General features: G+C 37.2%; 1 protein-coding gene and 1 pseudogene across 2 annotated transcripts in view; both read left to right on the plus strand.

Moving 5' to 3' along the window:
* Positions 1-19,087, plus strand: part of P3H2 (prolyl 3-hydroxylase 2) — a 161,662-nt gene that overhangs the window by 76,427 nt on the left and 66,148 nt on the right. The window lies entirely within an intron of this gene.
* On the plus strand, positions 419-1,265 carry LOC103078381 (RAD52 motif-containing protein 1 pseudogene; annotated as a pseudogene). Its single transcript, XR_457028.1, has one exon. The product of XR_457028.1 is annotated as an RAD52 motif-containing protein 1 pseudogene (transcript).

The following is a 19,087-nucleotide window of genomic DNA, read 5'->3' on the forward strand; positions in this document are numbered from 1 at the left end:
CCGGAGCCTGTGCTCCACAAGGGGAGAGGCCACAACAGTGAGAGGCCCACGTACCGCCAAAAAAAAAAAAAAAAAGCCTCTAGTATGATGGAAAAGTCAAAACAATTTCTAAAAGGGAACCCAAACCAATCAGAAGACCCTTATCTCAATTTTAGAAAATCCAAAGTAAATTTTCAGAGAAACTACACAGGAAAATTTCCCAGAGCTAAGGGATATGTTTTTGTTTTTGTTTTTTTAATAGAAAGTATCCTCCAAGCATAAAAAAAAAAAAAAAAAAGTAATAAAATCCAGTAATATTAAAAATCACTAATGCATATTTGACTTATAATTTACTTCTCCTTTTAGGGAAGACAGTGTGTTTGGTGGAAGGATCCTAGAATTAAGATGGAAAGGCATAGGCACGTGCAGTGACAATAGGATGGTGGAGTTGGTACCTTTTGCGGTTCCCATCGTGGGTGACAAAACCTTGCTGGTGTGGGAGCTGAGCTCTGGACCCATGGCCAAGGCCTTGCAATCTTCTCCCAGTTTGGCCTTCTGTATTCGGTCCGAGTCTTCCCAAACGCAGCAGTGGCCGGTCCTGGGTTCTATGCCATCATCAAGTTTTATTCAGCAAGGGATGCCCACAGAGACCAAAAGGCATGCGACCAGAAGCAGCTTTTTCAGATATCTCCAGTGAAGGTTCGTCTCGGCACCAGACATAGGCGGTTCAACATAATACGCCTGCCCTAAAGAGCTCCAGATGCCAAGAATTGGCAAATTACTACTTTGGTTTCAATGGCTGGTCAAAAAGGATCATCAAGCTTCAGGATCTTTCTAACCTTGAAGAAAGGGAAAAGGAAGATATTGTGACACCACTTCAGAAGCAAAGCCTGAAGTTCTTTTGTGCTTTAGAGGTGGTGTTGCCCTCCCATGAGTGCAGGAGTCCCGAAGTTGGCATGGCTGAGGAACCTTTGAATAACTTGGAGGAAGGGTCATTATCATTCCTTATGAAAAGGAAAGTAACCCAGAAGGTTGCTATTCAGAAGGCTATGAGAGATGCATTCCAGAAACTGCTGATTGTGGTTTTAGAAAGTGGTAAAATAGCTGTGGCATATAGACCGTGTGAAGAGGTCACAGATGCTAGAACCGAAGAGGAACTACAGGATTTAATTCAGGTATGTAGAGATAAAAGCTCGAGGGGGTACACAGCCAGTGTAGCTGTAATTCAAAACAACCAGCAGGATTTGGAAGACTTTGGCATGTCTACTCAGCTCTGTCATCCTTAGGAAAAGGTGAAACTCTGAAACTGCTTTTGAGGCAGGGAATTTCTAGGACTTTTCCAAGTCCCGAGCCTTGTCTCTGGCCCCTTATTTGAAGTTTGGAGAGCAGGACTGAGGGCCATCAGTGTACATCTACAGTTGTGGACACAGGAGAAGACACAGGCCTTTTAGAACTCCCCTCTAATAGAATTGCAGGGATTTGGGAAGAAAGTAACTATGGCCTTAAGTGTGATTATGCTACAGTGTTTAAAAACTATTCATGCCTTTCAAGTAAGGTATATTATCCAGATCTCAGCATCTCATATATATCTTGTGTTAAATATTTTGCCAAAGAACCTTTCTGTAAACCAATTATATGGATGCCTCAAATTAGGGATTAAGTTGTCAACGTAATTTCTAAAAGAAAACATTAATGTACTGCATATAGGATTTTTATTAAAAAGGAGCAAAAAATGTGTTTCATGTCATTGAGAGCTTAATTTGGGGCTAGATTTCTGATTATTTAACTCACCCCAATGTTGCAAAGTTTGTTTTGAAGGGAAGAAAGTAGAGAAAGAAAAGGTAGTTATGTTCTGAAAAATGTAAAAATTTTGAAAGTTTTTCCTGTACAATATAATTATTTTAATTCAATTTAAATCAGTCAAGGAAACTTCAGATGTATCCATGTTTGGGCTTTAAGAAGTCTAGCTTCCTGTGAAATGTGAGAGGAAAGGATTCCGTATTGATACTAAAGATTTCGGAAACCTGATTATAACAACAGATCCATTCCTAAATGAGGCCAATCTTGGAATCAGTTCCATTTAGAAACCATTATGTGCTAGGCACTGGAAATAAGATGAAGCTCCTTCTCTCTTGGAGTTTAGGTGTTAAAGGTGTACCAGACAATTAAAAAGGACTAAAATTAAATAGATTATGAAAAGGACTGTGAAGAAAGTAAATAGGGTGCTAGTTACAGTATTTCAAGAAAATTACTTAACATGCTGACTTTAACATTCTAAATGTCTTCTCCATGTGTGCACACAGGGTAGACCTCTGAAAAGTGACACTGTAGTTTTTTCTAGATTAATGGCTCTGTTGAGACAAGGTGGGATGTGGGAAGTTTGCCCATGCTAATGTAAAGGGCCATTCACTTGGTTTTAGACTCTCTTTCCCAGAATGAATTGCTCACCTGCCCCAAACCCCTTCCACAGAAGTTCTGGAGTCATCACTGATTCAGTGGTAACACCTAATAACAGAGTGGTGAATTAATAATGAGACGTGAATACTGAGAGTTTGGAGGAAATGGCAACATTTTATTTTATTTATGTTTTTTTTGCATCTTTGTTGGAGTATATTTGCTTTACAGTGGTGTGTTAGTTTCTGTTTTATAACAAAGTAAATCAGTTATACATAAAAAAAAAGATGGAAAGGCATAAATTATAGTCCTTAATTCTTTCCTTTCTACTTGTGTGACTTCAGAGAAATTACTCAACTACGGTGTGTTTATCTTTAAAATGGGCAGATACTCCGTTTTCACCTGAGAGTCAAATAAAATGGGTTATGTGACTGGCTAAAATAAACAATAAAAAATATACCACATAGAGATTATTACTGTTATCTTAGGTTATTTGGGCTTTTGCATCTGCCAATCCATGATACTTTTTTTGTTAGTTAAAAATTTTATTATATTACCAAGTAAATATATCCTTCCTACCTTGCCAGTGTTGTCAACTTAGTTTTTCAAAGAATGATTACCCAGTTCATAGATTTTCCATGTTTTTGGAGGCCTTTGTTTTTAAATGAATCAATGTAAGTATCTAATACACCATGACAACTGCCTAGTCTATATCATAGTAAGGCCAGGAGCAAGGTGACCACTGTGCTAGTGCAGAGCGGGGGATATCCCTGGCCTCTGTCAGATTCTACAAAGGAAACTTGGAAGAACTACCTTTGTTTTCTTTGAGTAAAGGTCAATAGTAGGTTGAGTGAATGAGGTTGAGGAAGAAATAGAAAGAATAGAGATGAATGTGTTTTGACACTAGATTATGAGTTGAATTCCCTGCCTTGTCTCCATGCAATCGTAAGTTCTCATATTCTTCCTGAGACTCAATGTTACTATTTTTAAAACGTAGATAAAAAAGAATGATCTCACAAGATTATAGTAAGCATGACGCAATTATATCTGTAGGTTGCAGCTTGTCAACTATAAAGTGATATACTACTTTAAATGTTGTTAGTCATTAAGGAATAATCATTTCAAGACAGTTCCAAAGTGCAAAATGATTAGATCACTCTCTTGGCGTTTGTTCTGATAGGATTTCACTAGTATTTTATTTATTTAAATATATATTTGGATATATACATATACACACACACACACATATATATGTAGTCTGTGTGTACTATTTGTCTGGGGACACATGCGATAAGTAGGCTGCATCATTAGTTGACAGCGAACTTCTCAAATGAGAATCAAAGACGACATAAAAAGCAGTGAGAAAGAATTTGGAAGAAAAGGGAGAGTCATGTGGTAAAAAAGACAGAAACTGCCACTTCATATTAGAGAAGAACAGAGGTAGGAAGGAGGTGGTAGTGACCGCTAGGACTTTCAGAGGTAAATTTTGTTCTGAAAGTGGAAAACTGGGAAGCCAAATGATGCAGAAGTATAACAGGAGCAGAGACAGTGATTGTACTAGAATAAAATTATTAGTAGGTAGTTTCCAGGGACTCTTCACTGCAGTTTCCCATCTATGACAAACTAAACTTCCTTAACAGTTGAGCACATATTCTGCTTATACCTTTTGTTCCCTTCTCACGGCTAATTAGCAGCACATGTTAGGGGAAGAAAGCCTGGTAAGACATTCCTACATGAGATCTGGGTTTGCTTCAAATCTCCCAAATGCCCTCAAGCTCAACAGATGGTTCTTGCTTTTGTTTAAATAAGAATAACTCTGAGGTATCAATAGTGCAACACCCCAACCCTGCTGCCTTTTAGTGAAAATTAAGGCAAAGGGCATGTTAACAATATCAACAAAATAGGAGAAGTAAAAGGGAAACCCATAGGTTCCTTGATTGGTGACAGAGAATTGATAAATAGATCATAGCTGGTAGATCAAAATGGAATGACAAGAAGGATGTCCCCCAAAATGGAATGAAAATTTCAAAATAGAGAATAAATTATTTAACTGTTAAAGACCCTGTAATTTTTAGTGAGTTAAAACTTTACCTATGTAATAAGCTTTATGTTTAGATAAAATGTGATAATGTTTATAGGACGTTATATTGATCAACTCACTCAGTTCCTAAATACAGTGGGATGGGTGGGGTGTCAATTCTTCTCATAACGATTTTATATATAATGAACCAGAGAAGTTAAAATGTTCTCCTAAAGTCATGCAACAAATAATGCAGGAGTCAAAGGTCAAATGCCGGTCTTCTGATGCCAAGTCCTTAGTTTTGACAACTATTCCTAATGGCTAAAGAAGCAAATTAGAAACAAAACAAGAAGGAGAAGGAGAAAGAGAAGAGAAAGAAACATAATTCAGTCAGATATTTTCAAATATCTAAAATGTATTTATTTTGAATTTTCATACAGTGAAATTCACTCTTGGTGTACAGTTCTATTATTTTTGACAAATGCATAGAGTCAAGTAATCACTGTCATCAAAATTAAGGTACAGGGCTTCCCTGGTGGCACAGTGGTTGAGAGTCCGTCTGCCGATGCAGGGGATGCGGGTTCGTGCCCCGGTCCGGGAAGATCCCACGTGCCGCGGAGCGGCTGGGCCCGTGAGCCATGGCCACTGAGCCTGCGCGTCCGGAGCCTGTGCTCCGCAACGGGAGAGGCCACGGCAGTGAGAGGCCCGTGTACAGCAAAAAAAAAAAAAACATACAGAGCAGTTCCATCACCCCCCAAAATTTCCTCACGCTGCCCTTTTATATTCATCCCCTCCCTTGCCCCCAGTCCCTAACAACCATTGATCTCTTTGTTCCTCAAATTTTGCCAATTCAAGAATGTCTATAAATGAAATCAAACAGTACGGAGCTTTGAGTCTAGCTTCTTTTTTTTTCAAATTTTTTATATGAGTGCTTGGAATCACCTGGAAAATATGTGAATATTTCCCTATATTTTTGTTTATATCTGAAACTGTGCAATCCTGTAGAAACCGCTGGATTCCCATGTTTATTGTGAAAGATGATGTCCAAATTCTGAGGCAATTCATTGTTCATATTATACCACTAATGGCTGTACCTAATATACCTAGAGGGAATACCAACACAGAAAATGCAAGTCTGGCTGTCAGGGTTTTTGAGTGTCGCCATCATTACTAAATCAGACTTTTGACTGAGATTATGAGGAATAATTGTTGATATGTGATTAGGTATATCAGCTACCTCTTTAATCAGCCCTCTGCACAGCACTGTTACTTAGAAGTCTATGTAAATTCCTTTACATGCTTTTACATCGTGCTGAGTCCTATGTTGCCACTTGATGGGGAAAAACATTAAATCTTTTTAGAACATTTTGTTCAGTTTGAATATTGCTTTAAAAAGTATTTCATAATATGAGCTTGAAATTGTAGGGAGAACTATGTTAGGAAATCAAATATATACCCAAAAGCAGAAAACATGAGCTTCCCTGGTTGCCAAGGGAACCGTTGTAGGCAAATTTCTGTTTATTGAATGTTTGACTATAAAAGAACAAAACTGTTGAAAGGGGGAAAACCACTTTATCTTGAGTGATAGAACATGAATGTTACTCCTTTCTGCTTGGGAAAAGAAACATAAACATGGGATTTCAGGCTAGATGGGCTTCTGCACTCTTTTGTAGACTGCTTAAACCATAGGGTTTGTTAATTCTTGTTTGTAATTCTTTGTTTCTTATGTAATCGAGCTATTTTTTCCCCAAGAAAAACTTTGCAGTTTATTTTTATTGATAGCATACAACACATTTTATTATGCTTTCTTTCTTCGCCTTTTGTCACATGGTGACTTAATTCTTTTTAACTTATTTTGAGTAAAATATTAGAATTATAGAAAGCTTGCAAAAATAGGACAGACATCTTGCAAAAATAAGATATCCTTTACCCAGTTCTCCTTATTTTATCAACTTACATAACCATGGTACATTCAATTGTCAAAACCAGGAAATTGACATGTGATGCCATACTATTAACTACAGACATTCCAATTTCATCAATTTTTCCAGTAATGTCATTTTTCTGCTCCAAGATCCAGTCCAAGATCACACATTGTATTAGTTGGTATGTCCCTTTAGTCTCTTCCAGTTTGATAGTTTCTCAGTCAGTATTTGTCTTTCATGATCTTGGCACTTTTAGTGAGTATTGGTCAGCTATCTCTAGTCGAACTTTTAAAATGCTTGTTACAAATCTTAGCTGAAATTTTAAATGTTTGTTACCAACCTGCATTTGTTTCTTTGTGAGTTATAGGATATTAGAGTTTTAGTGATTTTTGCTTAAAATTTACAAAAACTCCATGTATATTAAGATGCTAACATTTGTTTAAAAATGTTTCTCCCACATGATTATGTTATTAGGTATACATAAGGGTTTATTTTGGTTTTATTTTTTCTAGTTTGTGTATGTTCACATTGACAAGCTTTTCCTACTGATGTCTTCTGTTATAGAAATCAGAAATGTCTACAAATATTTTATTCTAGTTGTTTTATAGTTTATTTTAGGGTATTTAGTATTTTAATTGATTTGCAGTTTACTTGTGTCTTCCATCACTTCTAAGCATAATAAAATTATCCTTATGTAGGTATAAGAAATATTCACATGTATTTTATTTTATTTTTTCAAAATCTGTTTGTTTTTTTTTTAATAAATCTTTACTGGAGTATAATTGCTTTACAATACTGTGGTAGTTTCTGTTGTACAACAAAGTGAATCAGCCATATACATACATATATCCCCATATCCCCTGCCTCATGAGCCTCTCTCCCACCCTCTGTATCCCACCCCTCTAGCTCTTTGAAAAGCACCGAGCTGATCTCCCTGTGCTATGCTGCTGCTTCCCACTAGCTAACTACTTTACATTTGGTAGTGTATATATGTCGCTGCTACTCTCACTTCACCCCAGCTTCCCCCTCCCGACCATGTCCTCAAGTCCATTCTCTATGTCTATGTCTTTATTCCTACCCTGCCACTAGGTTCATCAGTACCTTTTTTTTTTTTTAGATTCCATATATATGCGTTAGCGTACGGTATTTGTTTTTCTGTTTCTGACTTAACTTCACTCTGTATGACAGACTCTAGGTCCACCCACCTCACTACAAATAACTCAATTTTGTTTCTTTTTATGGCCGAGTAATATTCCATTGTATATACGTGCCACATCTTCTTTATCCGTTCATCCATCGATGGACATTTAGGTTGCTTCCACGTCCTGGCTATTGTAATTAGTGCTGCAGTGAACACAGTGGTACATGTCTTTTTTGAATTATAGTTTTCTCAGGGTAGCCCAGTAGTGGGATTGCTGGGTCATATGGTAGTTCTATTTTTAGTTTTTTAGGAACCTCCATACTGTTCTCCATAGTGGTTGTATCCATTTATATTCCCACCAACAGTGTAGGAGGGTTCCCTTTTTACCACACCCTTTCCAGCATTTATTGTTTCTAGATTTTTTGATAATGGCCATTCTGACCGATGTGAGGTGATACCTCATTATACTTTTTATTTGTATTTCTCTAATAATTAGTGATGTTGAGCATCTTTTTATGTGCCTCTTGGCCATCTGTATGTCTTCTTTGGAGAAATGTTTATTTAGGTCTTCCACCCATTTTTTTAATTGGACTTTTCTTTTTTGATATTGAGCTCCATGAGCTGTTTGTATATTTTGGAGATTTACCCTTTGTCTGTTGTTTCATTTGCAAATATTTTCTCCCATTCTGAGGGTTGTCTATTTGTCTTGTTTATAGTTTCCTTTGCTGTGCAAAAGATTTTAAGTTTCATTAGGTCCCATTTTTGTTTTTATTTTCATTACTCTAGGGAGTGGGTCAAAACAGATCTTGCTGTAGTTTATGTCAAAGAGTGTTTTTCCTATATTTTCCTTTAAGAGTTTTATACTGTCTGGTCTTACATTTAGTTTTTTAATCTACTTGGAGTTTATTTTTGTGTATGGTGTTCATTCGTTTCTAATTTCATTCTTTTACATGTAGCTGTCCAGTTTTCTCAGCACCAGTTATTGAAGAGTCTGTCTTTTCTCTGCTGTATGTTCTTGCCTCCTTTGTCATAAATTAGGTGACCATACGTGCGTAGGTTTATCTCTAGGCTTTCTATCCTGTACCACTGATCTATATTTCTGTTTTTGTGCGAGTACCATACTGTCTTGATTACTGTAGCTTTGTAGTACAGTTTGAAGTCTGGGAGCATGATTCCTTCAGCTCCGTTTTTTTCCCTAATATTGATTTGACTATTCAGGGTCCTTTGTGTTTCCATACAAATTGTAAAACTTTTTGTTCTAATTCTGTGAAGAACGCCGTTGGTAGTTTGATAGGGATTGCACTGAATCTGTAGATTGCTTTGGGTAGTATAGTCATTTTCACAATACTGATTATTCCAATCCAAGAACATGGTACATTTCTCTATCTCTTTATGTCATCTTTTTTTTTTTTTTTTTTTTTGCGGTATGTGGGCCTCTCACTGTTGTGGACTCTCCCATTGCGGAGCACAGGCTCCGGACATGCAGGCTCAGCGGCCATGGCTCACGGGCCCAGCCGCTCTTCCCGGACCGGGGCACGAACCCGTGTCCCCTGTATCGGCAGGCGGACTCTCAACCACTGCGCCACCAGGGAAGCCCTCTTTATGTCATCTTTGATTTCTTTCATCAGTGTTTTATAGTTTTCTGGGTACAAGTCCTTTGCCTCCTTAGGTAGGTTTATTCCTAGGTATTTTATTCTTTCTCTTGCAATGGTAAATGAGATTGTTTCCTTAATTTCTCTTTCTGATTTTTCATTTTTAGTGTATAGGAATGCTAGAGACTTCTGTGCATTAATTTTGTATCCTGCAACCTTACCAAATTCATTGATTAGTTCTAGTGGTTTTCTGGTGGCATTTTTAGGATTTTTTATATATATTATCATGTCATCTGCAGAGAGTAACAGTTTTACTTCTTCCTTTCCAACTTGTATTCCCTTTATTTCTTTTTCTTCTCTGATTGCTGTAGCTGGGACTTCCAAAACTATGTTGAATAAGAGTGGTGAGAGTGAACATCCTTGTCTTGTTCCTGATCTTAGTGGAAATGCTTTCAGTTTTTCACCATTGAGTATGATGTTTGCTGTGGGTTTGTCATATATGGCCTTTATTATTTTGAGGTAGGTTCCCTCTATGCCCATTTTCTGGAGAGTTTTTATCATAAATAGGTGTTGAACTTTGTGAAAAGCTTTTTCTGCTTCTGTTGAGATGATCATATGGATTTTATTCCTTAATTTGTTATTATGGTGTATCACATTGATTGATGCATATATTGAAGAATCCTTGCATTTCTGGGAGAAATCCCACTTGATCATGGTGTATGATCCTTTCAATATGTTGTTGGACTCTGTTTGCTAGTATTTTGTTGAGGATTTTTGCATCTATGTTCATCAGTGATACTGGTCTATAATTTTCTTTTTTTGTGATATCTTTTTTGGTTTTGGTGTCAGGGTGATGGTGGCTTCTTTGTAGAATGAATTTGGGAGTGTTCCTCCCTCTGCAATTTTTTGGAAGAGTTTGAAAAGGATTGGTGTTAGCTCTTCTCTAAATGTTTGGTTGAATTCACCTGGGAAGCCATCTGGTCCTGGACTTTTGTTTGTTGGAAGATTTTAAATTACACTTCCAATTTAATTGCTTGTGATAGGTCTGTTTATATTTTCTAATTCTTCTTAGTTCAGTCTTGGAAAATTGTACGTTTCCAAGAATTTGTCCATTTCTTCATGGTTGTTCATTTTATTGGTATATAGTTATTTGTAGTAGTCTCTTATAATCCTTTGTATTTCTGAGGTGTCACTTGTGATTTCTCCTTTTTCATTTCTAATTTTGTTGATTTGCATCCATTTTATTCTAGATTTTTTAAATATATAATTTGAAATGCATTTTAGTGCCTATAACTCTTTACTCCATCTGCAGTTTATTATTTAGTTTGATCTCAGGCTAAGGTCAAAGTGATGTTTTCTAAATAATCAACAGTTTTTCGAATATCATTAACTGAATTCACATACTATTCTCATTGATTGATATTGCCTCATTCTTACTGTATTAAGTTCCTTTATATTCTAAGATCTGTTTATGCGCTATTTAGTTTGTTCCACTGATTTTCTTTCCAATTTTCTCTAATAGATTACTTTCATTACTGTGGCCTTATTATAGCAAATTTGCCCTCATTGCTTTTGATTTTCAAAACGTTATCTCTTTGGTCTTTTCAGTATTTCAAGGGAACATCAGAATCATTTGGTCAAGTTTAAGAGAAACTCACTGTTTTTCTGATTATTTAGATATTTTCTATCTTTTAGTGAAATTTTAGTTTTCTTCAAATGGCTGTAATACATAACTCACAAAAGTCATTGTTTTAAAGTTTTGCATATTCAATCTGTAGATGTTATCTTTTATCTTTATATATTTAAATTGTTTACTAAAGGAATACAGGAAAACTAAACATTTTTTGTATTATCTATTATATAGCTACTTGACTGAACTCATTAAATGTAACAGTTTAGCAAATTGTTTTTGTTCCTCAAGTAATGATGAATTTTGTCTTTTTTATAATTTTTTGTCAAATCTTGATTTATTGATCAAAATTCCAGAACAGGGTTAAATAGCACTGTGGATAATGATTCTCTAATATTTTGTCATTAAATATGATTCTGAGTCCAAAATTATGTTGAATGCAAGACACAGATCAGATACTTTAATGAAAAAAGAGAAAAAACAAGAAAAAGAAAGTCGCCAATTTCCTATTGCCTATTGGTATTTCTAAAGGATTATCAGTTGTGAAGGAATGACCACAATTTGACATGTAAACATACAATTCTCACCAAATGAAATTGTCAAGTTGGGGGCTATTTAAGAATAAATATGGGTAACAGTCTGCAGTTTTTAAAAGTCCCTGGATATTTTTGATCCCCTACAACTTTCTTGTTAATAATTATCAGCAAGAGATTAAATAAGAGGTTTGTCTCTGATACAAGGGCTTCATGGTTAATGGAATCAATAGTCTCAGCTGCTGGGATCACCAGCTTCTGGTACTCAGTTATTGAGAGCTCCATTAAATCAGATAACATATGTGAGATGTCAGCAAGATGCCAAATTCACAATAGATACTCAGTAAATATTAACCACCCTCACTCTGTCCTTAAGAGGTAATAAAATATTTACTTAAGAAACACAGACCGGCTTTCTAGGAGTTGGCAAGAACCTAATAGAAATCAAAGAGGCCTGTAAGGGACATTTTGAGTTAGTGGCAACTTCCGGCTTTCTACCTCCATCTTGGCTCCTGGAAATTTCTCCTTGCTTTCCTCACTCTCCTCTCCCTAGGCTCGCTTAGCCCAAGTCCTGACACATTATCATTTTCTTTTCTTATATCCTCAGAGACATGTTTGGGCTTTTAAAGAATGGACTTTGTAAGGAAACTAAGAGAAAACCCAAACAAGACCGCAAATAATAATAACGTCATAATAGAACACAGGGTCTCCATTCTAAGAATCATAGAGTTTTAGTTAATTCTAGGAACATTCACTGCATATCACACCCTATGCAGGGCACTACAAAGATTAAGCCAAGACACCTATGGTCAAAAAGACCCTTGGTTTGAGCTATGGCTGCTGATCTGGGTGCACCACCATGAGAGCCTCTCAGCATGGAAACATCTAGCAAGGAACATCCCCTTCAAGTGTGTCAATTGAAAAGAAGAGGTGGAGGATTTCTGGACTCCAGGGCTTGGCTGGGATAGCTCTTTAAACATGTATCCCTGCTCCTTCCAATCCTGACTTTACATTAAACCCCTAACCCTGACTTTGCGCTCTGTTAAAGTAGGACACAAACGGATTACTTCTGGGTATTCTGGGTAAGAGTGGCTTTCCTATTCTTTTGCTAAATATGGTAATTATCCCTTTAAGGAAAGGGCTAACATTTATTATTTGTCTCTTATTGGGCATGGTACTGTAAATTTGGGTTTCAAATCGTGGACGATATGGGGATTATTAGTCACTTTTCTGGAAATGTGTGGAAATGGAGGGAACTTGTTGCTAGGAATAGGAGAGCCACTTCAAATGAAAAGCCAAGGAATGGAGTACAGAGGGCTCAGGCAGCAATATAGACAAAGCAGGGAGCAGAAGCCTGGTCTTAGAACTGTATTCTGTGATAACAGGGAGGAGGGTGTATGCTCAGACCCAGAACAGAGGACCTCCTGTGTGCAAAACACATGTACCAGCATCCAGTGGGAAGACAGCCACATGAAATCCTGAGCAGGGAATGATTGGAAATTAATAGTTTGAGTCCATTACTCATTTAAGGGTCAGTAATATTAACAGCATCTACTTTATTTAGAGAGCTACTTAATTTTATGTTACTGAAAATACAACAAATATTTACGATATAGGTTATGTAATGACTTCTTTATAATCTTATGTTTCGTTATATGGACATAATTTCTCACAGTGAATTCTTCTATTTTAGACTTTTCAGGTACCCAGCCATTCTTCCTCTCATTAGTTATTTTACAGAGGGGTGGAATTAGCTGGCTGTGATACCCTTTTCTGGTTGTCCTTATGGATAGAACACAGAGGTAAATTTATATCATCTGTACTTCAGAGTACGGTATTATCCATTTGGGGTTTTCTCTCTCCAGAGCTAAATGGCAAGGAATTAGATATCATAGCTTAAAATCACATGCCTCAGAGCCAAACTGCCTGGGTTGGAATTAGGTTCTCTCTTATTTCCAACTCTATGAACTTGGGCAAGTTCCTTCTACTTTCAGTGCCTCAGTTTCCCCATATGTAAATGAGAATGACAATAGTACCTACTTTATAAGAGTGTTATGTGGATTAAATGAGATAATGTTTGTAAATCACCTAAAACAGTGCTTGGCTTGTAGAAAGCCTAATGTTTTAAATAAAATTTAGAGATTTTCCCCCCTGCCTAAACTTTTAATTTTATAGCTTTATACACCCCGGAAATTTTCACAGAGCTCCTAATAAGGACCATGCATTTCACTGATTGAAAAACCAGACTGCAATATTAGAACAAGTAGTATCTGTATGATATGTTCAGTTTACAAAGCTCTCCTCATTTCAGTTTAATTGTTATAACAATACTATGAGGAAGGCATTATAAGAATTCTCAAGAATCTCATTTTTAAGTAAATAGGCTAACAGAAAGGAAGTCGATGGATGGATGGATGGATGGATGGATGGATGGATGGATTGGCTGGTTGATGGATAGCCAGGTAGATAGGCATCTGACAGTATGAATATTACAAACTTGTACAATTTAAGCTTTAAGTATGGACTTTATTTTTAAAAACTGGTTGAGAAAGGGTTTACATAATCTAGGAATAAAATATTTGCAGAGAAGAGGAAGCTACTTTTTAAAAAAAAGGAAATTATAAGTGAAAAACAATGTGTTTGTTTTGGATTTATGCATTATAGCAGTGTTGAAAATCCCAAAAAATCAAGAAAGGACGACTTTAAAATCAAAGTGAACCAGGCCAATTGAATTTCACTTTCCAGGCTCAAGAAATGCTAAAAAACAAGCAGAGGCAGAGGCAAATTATTATTACTTTAATGAGCTACAATGATGCATAAGAAAGGAAAACACTTTTGTCCTTTCTGATGTGTTTACTGCTCCACCAGATTAAAACATTTACATAAATGGTGTGAAATCTCTGAAACTACTCAAATGTTTTTTGTTGTTATATTAATTTTTCAATCCAAATTTTTGATTATTTGGAAACTTTTCATGTTGGGTGTTCTGTAAGCATGGGTTTCCAGAAGTCTGTAGTTAGGCATTATTTAGACTAAACATCTGGAAGACTAGCATTGTATAAGTCAAAGATGGTTAGTTAGGGCCTTGGGGATGGAGTTTTCCCAAGTGACTTTGGGAAAATCATTTCTGTTTTATGGTTCTCAGTTTCTTCTTTTATAAAATTGTGGGATTTGGACTAAAGTATGCCTAAAAGCTCCTTGCAACTGCAGAACCAGCCAGTTTTCACTCCAGCATTTTAACTAGGATTTTGTAGACATTGCTTTCTTTTGTTTTACATTTTTGACTGAGTTCACTCCTCCTTGGAAAAATGACTCCTCAGGAAGCCTTTCTGAAAGGCCAGTTAGTCTTCAGGCACTTCAGCGGCCTTAAAATAATCAGCATGTGTCTGTGGCAGCTGCTCAGCCAGACCACGCACAGGAAAAATCACCCCACCCCTGGATGGGCTTCACATTAGAGACCCACACTTAACTGTGACCCTATTTAACTTTGCTGTGTAGCTGGGACTGATCAGACATAGGAAGCTTTCATGAAAGGGGAAAGCTTTGACTTTTAAGATGAGACCTGGAGGTCAGGTCTGTTCAACCATAAAAAAGATGCTTATGAGGGAAAGTCCTTGAAGGACTCATCATGGCTTCTTTGAAGTTACTGCTGATACTATATTTGGGGATCCAGTAAGCTGCTTAAATAAAAAAAGAATGGATAAGATGGTTGGATTAAGATGGAAAAGAAGAGGCAAACTTGGCTCTTAGGAAAGTTTTCCCAGTGTTCCCCAAAAGGAATATTTTGGGGATTTATTTTACTTTTAATTGATTTTACTTTCTCCCAAATCTCTTTGACTTTTACATTATCCAGATGACCCACTTGCATGCTGACTTCATCTGGTACGGTGGAGACACGTGAATCAGGTTTCTTGAATCACTACCTTTGTTTGCACCAGAAACCTGATGTTCAAGGCTTAGCCTTTCTGTAGGTGGTGGTCACCACAGTTAATGGAAGAAACTTTGAACTAATGTCATAGCTTCCTACTTTATTACAGAAGTAGACCAACTGTGAACCTTTCTAATCAAAGTCCTCAGGCTTGTGCCACCTCTTGCTGCCAGCAATCATGACTACTGGCAGAATTGTGTCCACTGGGCAAGGCATGTTAAATTTCACTCTCATCATTATTGTTAACATTCACTAAATGCCTATCTGTCCTAAATACTCAAGATAACAAGAAAATATGGCAAGTTCTTGTCATCACGATGGAGAGAAGACTTACTTAAATAGAAATAATTGCAGCAACCTCACTTGTGGGTTTTCTGGTGTATGTATTTGTGTATGTGAGTTTTAAGTAGTGTCACATAGATTTTACTATTTGTTCCTTACAGCAACCCCTCAAGGTAGACCATGCAGGAATCATCACTGCTATTTCATTAATGAGTTTATTGAAACTAGGAGGGCAGTGTGGTGACTTGTTTGAGGTTCTTGAAATGGAAGACAGACCCAGCTCATCTGTCTTCTTACAAAGTGTCAAATTAACAATACAATTGACCGTAGAGCTTTGAACTGCATGGGTCCACTTATACGCACATTGTTTTTAATAGTTGAATCCCAGGATGCTGAACCACAGGTATGGGGGAACTGCATGGAGGGCTGACTATAAAGTTATATGGGATTTTTGACTGTGGAGGATGGGTCCCCAACCCCTGCATTGTTCAAGGGTCAACTGAATTGGGAATGACTATAAGCATCCTGCCATTTATGGATGTAAGGATAGAGGGACATTCTCATGTAAGACTAAATCATTAAATCATTGAACCAATGCCGCTGAGTATTTTGACCATTTCTCATTTCTGGAAACTAAGCTTAACCTCTCCAGCCATTCTGAATATGAAATTCTCACATTGTATTTCTGGATTAGAAAGAAATACCTTGTATTTTGGCATAAAAATAGGTGTCTATTCTAGGGAAAAACATGGTTAAAGTAATATCAGTGTCATTAGCCTCCATTACCTGAGAAGAGTCTGTGTTCACAGACTGGGAGGGCCAGTTCCCCATGGGGATTTTTCTCTTCTGTTTGTCTGACTAAACTTTCCTTAAATGTCAGGTCAAAGAAGTGACTGTATTGAATCTTCCCAGTTACTGAATGAATGGCAATTCTCTTGACTTTTTGAAGGGAGGTCTTGGTCAAGCTAAGTCTAAATTTCCCTCTGTGTTCTAAGTCTCCTGTGTGTATTTTGGATAGGAACAAGTGGTATAGAATCCAGTGGTTTCTTCCTACATTAGTCACAGTGGCGTTAAGGTTTCTGCATCTATTTCCATAGTAATCTGGCCCATTACCACACAAGGAGCTTACAGACATCTGTATTAGAGGGAAAGACAGAAATATTTAGTCTGTCCTAGGATAGCGAACAGTTTAAAGAGAGGAGTGTAACAGTCCAAGTGATGATAACATGTGGAAATATATCCACAACCACTTATAATTCATTTTCTCCTTATGCCTATAGTGTGAAGGTAAACTACCAGTGTGAAGTGGTAGAGCTAGAAATACCTGAAATATTTAACATTTAAGCCTTGTTTTTCTCATCTGTAAAAATGAGATTATTACCACTCACCTTATAATGATGTTAAGAAGACTCAATGTGATAATATATTTAAAGTGTTTAGCACAGCAGTACAATGCATGGTAGCTATTACTATTATTATTATTACCATTATCATTATTATTTTGCAGAAATGTGCATCTGTGTACAAGTGAGATTGAACTGGTGAGAAAATGTGAATAATTAGTTTAGCAAAACTAACCACAATGGCTAAGAAAGTAATTTAAAGTAGATGTCCTCTTATTAGAAATTATTTTTGCTGAGTAAAATAACACTTTTCCTTATAAAGTTTCATATAACTCTTGAGCAGCTGCATGTAAAAGCTTTCATAATAAAAGGATAAATTCATAAAAGACTATGGAATTGACCACTGTGTCTTCACTCACCTGATAACTCATGGGAAAGATAAGCTGAACACCTTCATTTTCACTGACTTGTTCGAATCGGTTATACTTAGGTTAATATGTATGTGTATATATGGGGGAATATGTGTCTATGGCATTACAGAGTTTTCTGTGGTATTAAAGCACTTTCTGCCCGCTTGGAACCAATTTTCACCATTCCAATGTCCCGAATAATTTGGCTTTAATCACAAAGACAAGATCATTCAAGTGAAAGAGAGAAACCTTTCAGGAGATAGACTGTGGTGAGTTATAATGTTCATCTGTTTGCTTGTGTATCCACAAACAAAGCTTGCCTCCTGTTCCAAGACTAGCGGGGCCTGTAGCATCAACAGCACTCAACAACTCATACCACATGTATAATGCATTGTGGCTTAGGGGTGTAGCTCCATGGCAAACACATAACTGTGTACTGCTGGCAGTAAATGTGCTAAGGAGAAAGCCAGAGGAGAATTTCTTTTTCAATCCATTTCCCATTAACCAAGCTGTCTCTGGGACTTGTTTTGGTTATTGTCAGGAGTCAGATATATGTACCATGCTGTTACTGGTTCCATAGAATCAACAAACCTTTTGCATCCCATGTGTGTGCTATTTAGCCTCTGGAAATAATATCTCCTTTTGAAATATTTTTTGGGATGATTCCCAAACTTTGGTAACTGGAGAACCAACAGTAAAATAGTTTTTTTTTTTTTTTTCTTTCTTTCCTGAGAGAGCAGCTGAGGTGGCTTAAATGTATACTTGTAAGTAGAATTTCACTGCACTGCTCAAGCCATGGCTGCCTGATTTATGAAGCAAAAATAAATTACATTGCCGTATGATATACTGCTTGCTTGAACAAAATTCTTTTGGATACAGAAGACTACTTCTGACTGACAGGACAGCTGGAAAGGGGCTAAAGAATAAATTCAAGGGAACACACAGAGAGAGGATGGGGCAGGTCCCATGATAGAGTGTGCTGCCACCTATCTGGCTTCAGATCTAAGATATTGGTAGCCACTGATAAAAATATTCTTAAAGGAACCAGATTTTATACTGAAAGAACTCATTGATTTTGTACACACATTTGAAGGGCTACCTTAGACCTATTTGGAATGGCTGTGGCTAGTGGATTGAGTTGGTAGAAATTTTAAGAGAGATTCTAGTCAGCATAAGAAAAGACACTGGAATAGCCAGAGCTGTGCAAAGCTGGAATGGGCTGGGCTGCTTTGGAAGACTGTGAATTTCCTGTCACTGGGGGTATTCAAGAAGAAGTCACATGACCACTGACAGAACTTTGCAGAGGATTTAAGCACCAGAACAGAGGGTGGAGGTTTGGCCAAGTGACTCTTATGGTCTTTTCCATCGCAGAGATTCAATGGAAAAAGCAGTGGGAATATAGTAAATTTATGTTAGATTTGTAACTTATGAACTTGTCATTCTTTCCACAAATCATATTCCAGATGAAAAAATAAGATACATTGAATAAAAATTAAGCATTACTGTTCTTCCCATTAAACACACCAGGCAACTAAACTAAGACAGATTAGGATTTACCACACACTGAAATCAGCAGAAGAACAGGAAATCCCACCAGTGAACTCTGTTGTGGATTTCTTTCCCTTAGGATAAATGAGCCAGAGATAGAGTGCCTGATGATTGACTAAGGATTGAGAGAGAGAACAACAAACTAAACAGCAAGTGTATTTCCTAGAGACCTACCAGCATGCCTGAATTCCAAGGGAAAACACTCATTCAAAAAGCAGAATGCGGGCTTCCCTGGTGGCGCAGTGGTTGAGAGTCCATCTGCCGATGCAGGCAACACGGGTTCGTGCCCCGGTCCGGGAAGATCCCACATGCCGCGGAGCGGCTGGGCCCGTGAGCCATGGCTGCTGAGCCTGCGCGTCCGG

Source organism: Lipotes vexillifer, unplaced genomic scaffold (genome assembly GCF_000442215.2).
Source record: "Lipotes vexillifer unplaced genomic scaffold, Lipotes_vexillifer_v1.1 scaffold1264, whole genome shotgun sequence".
Classification (NCBI taxonomy): Eukaryota; Metazoa; Chordata; class Mammalia; order Artiodactyla; family Lipotidae; genus Lipotes; species Lipotes vexillifer.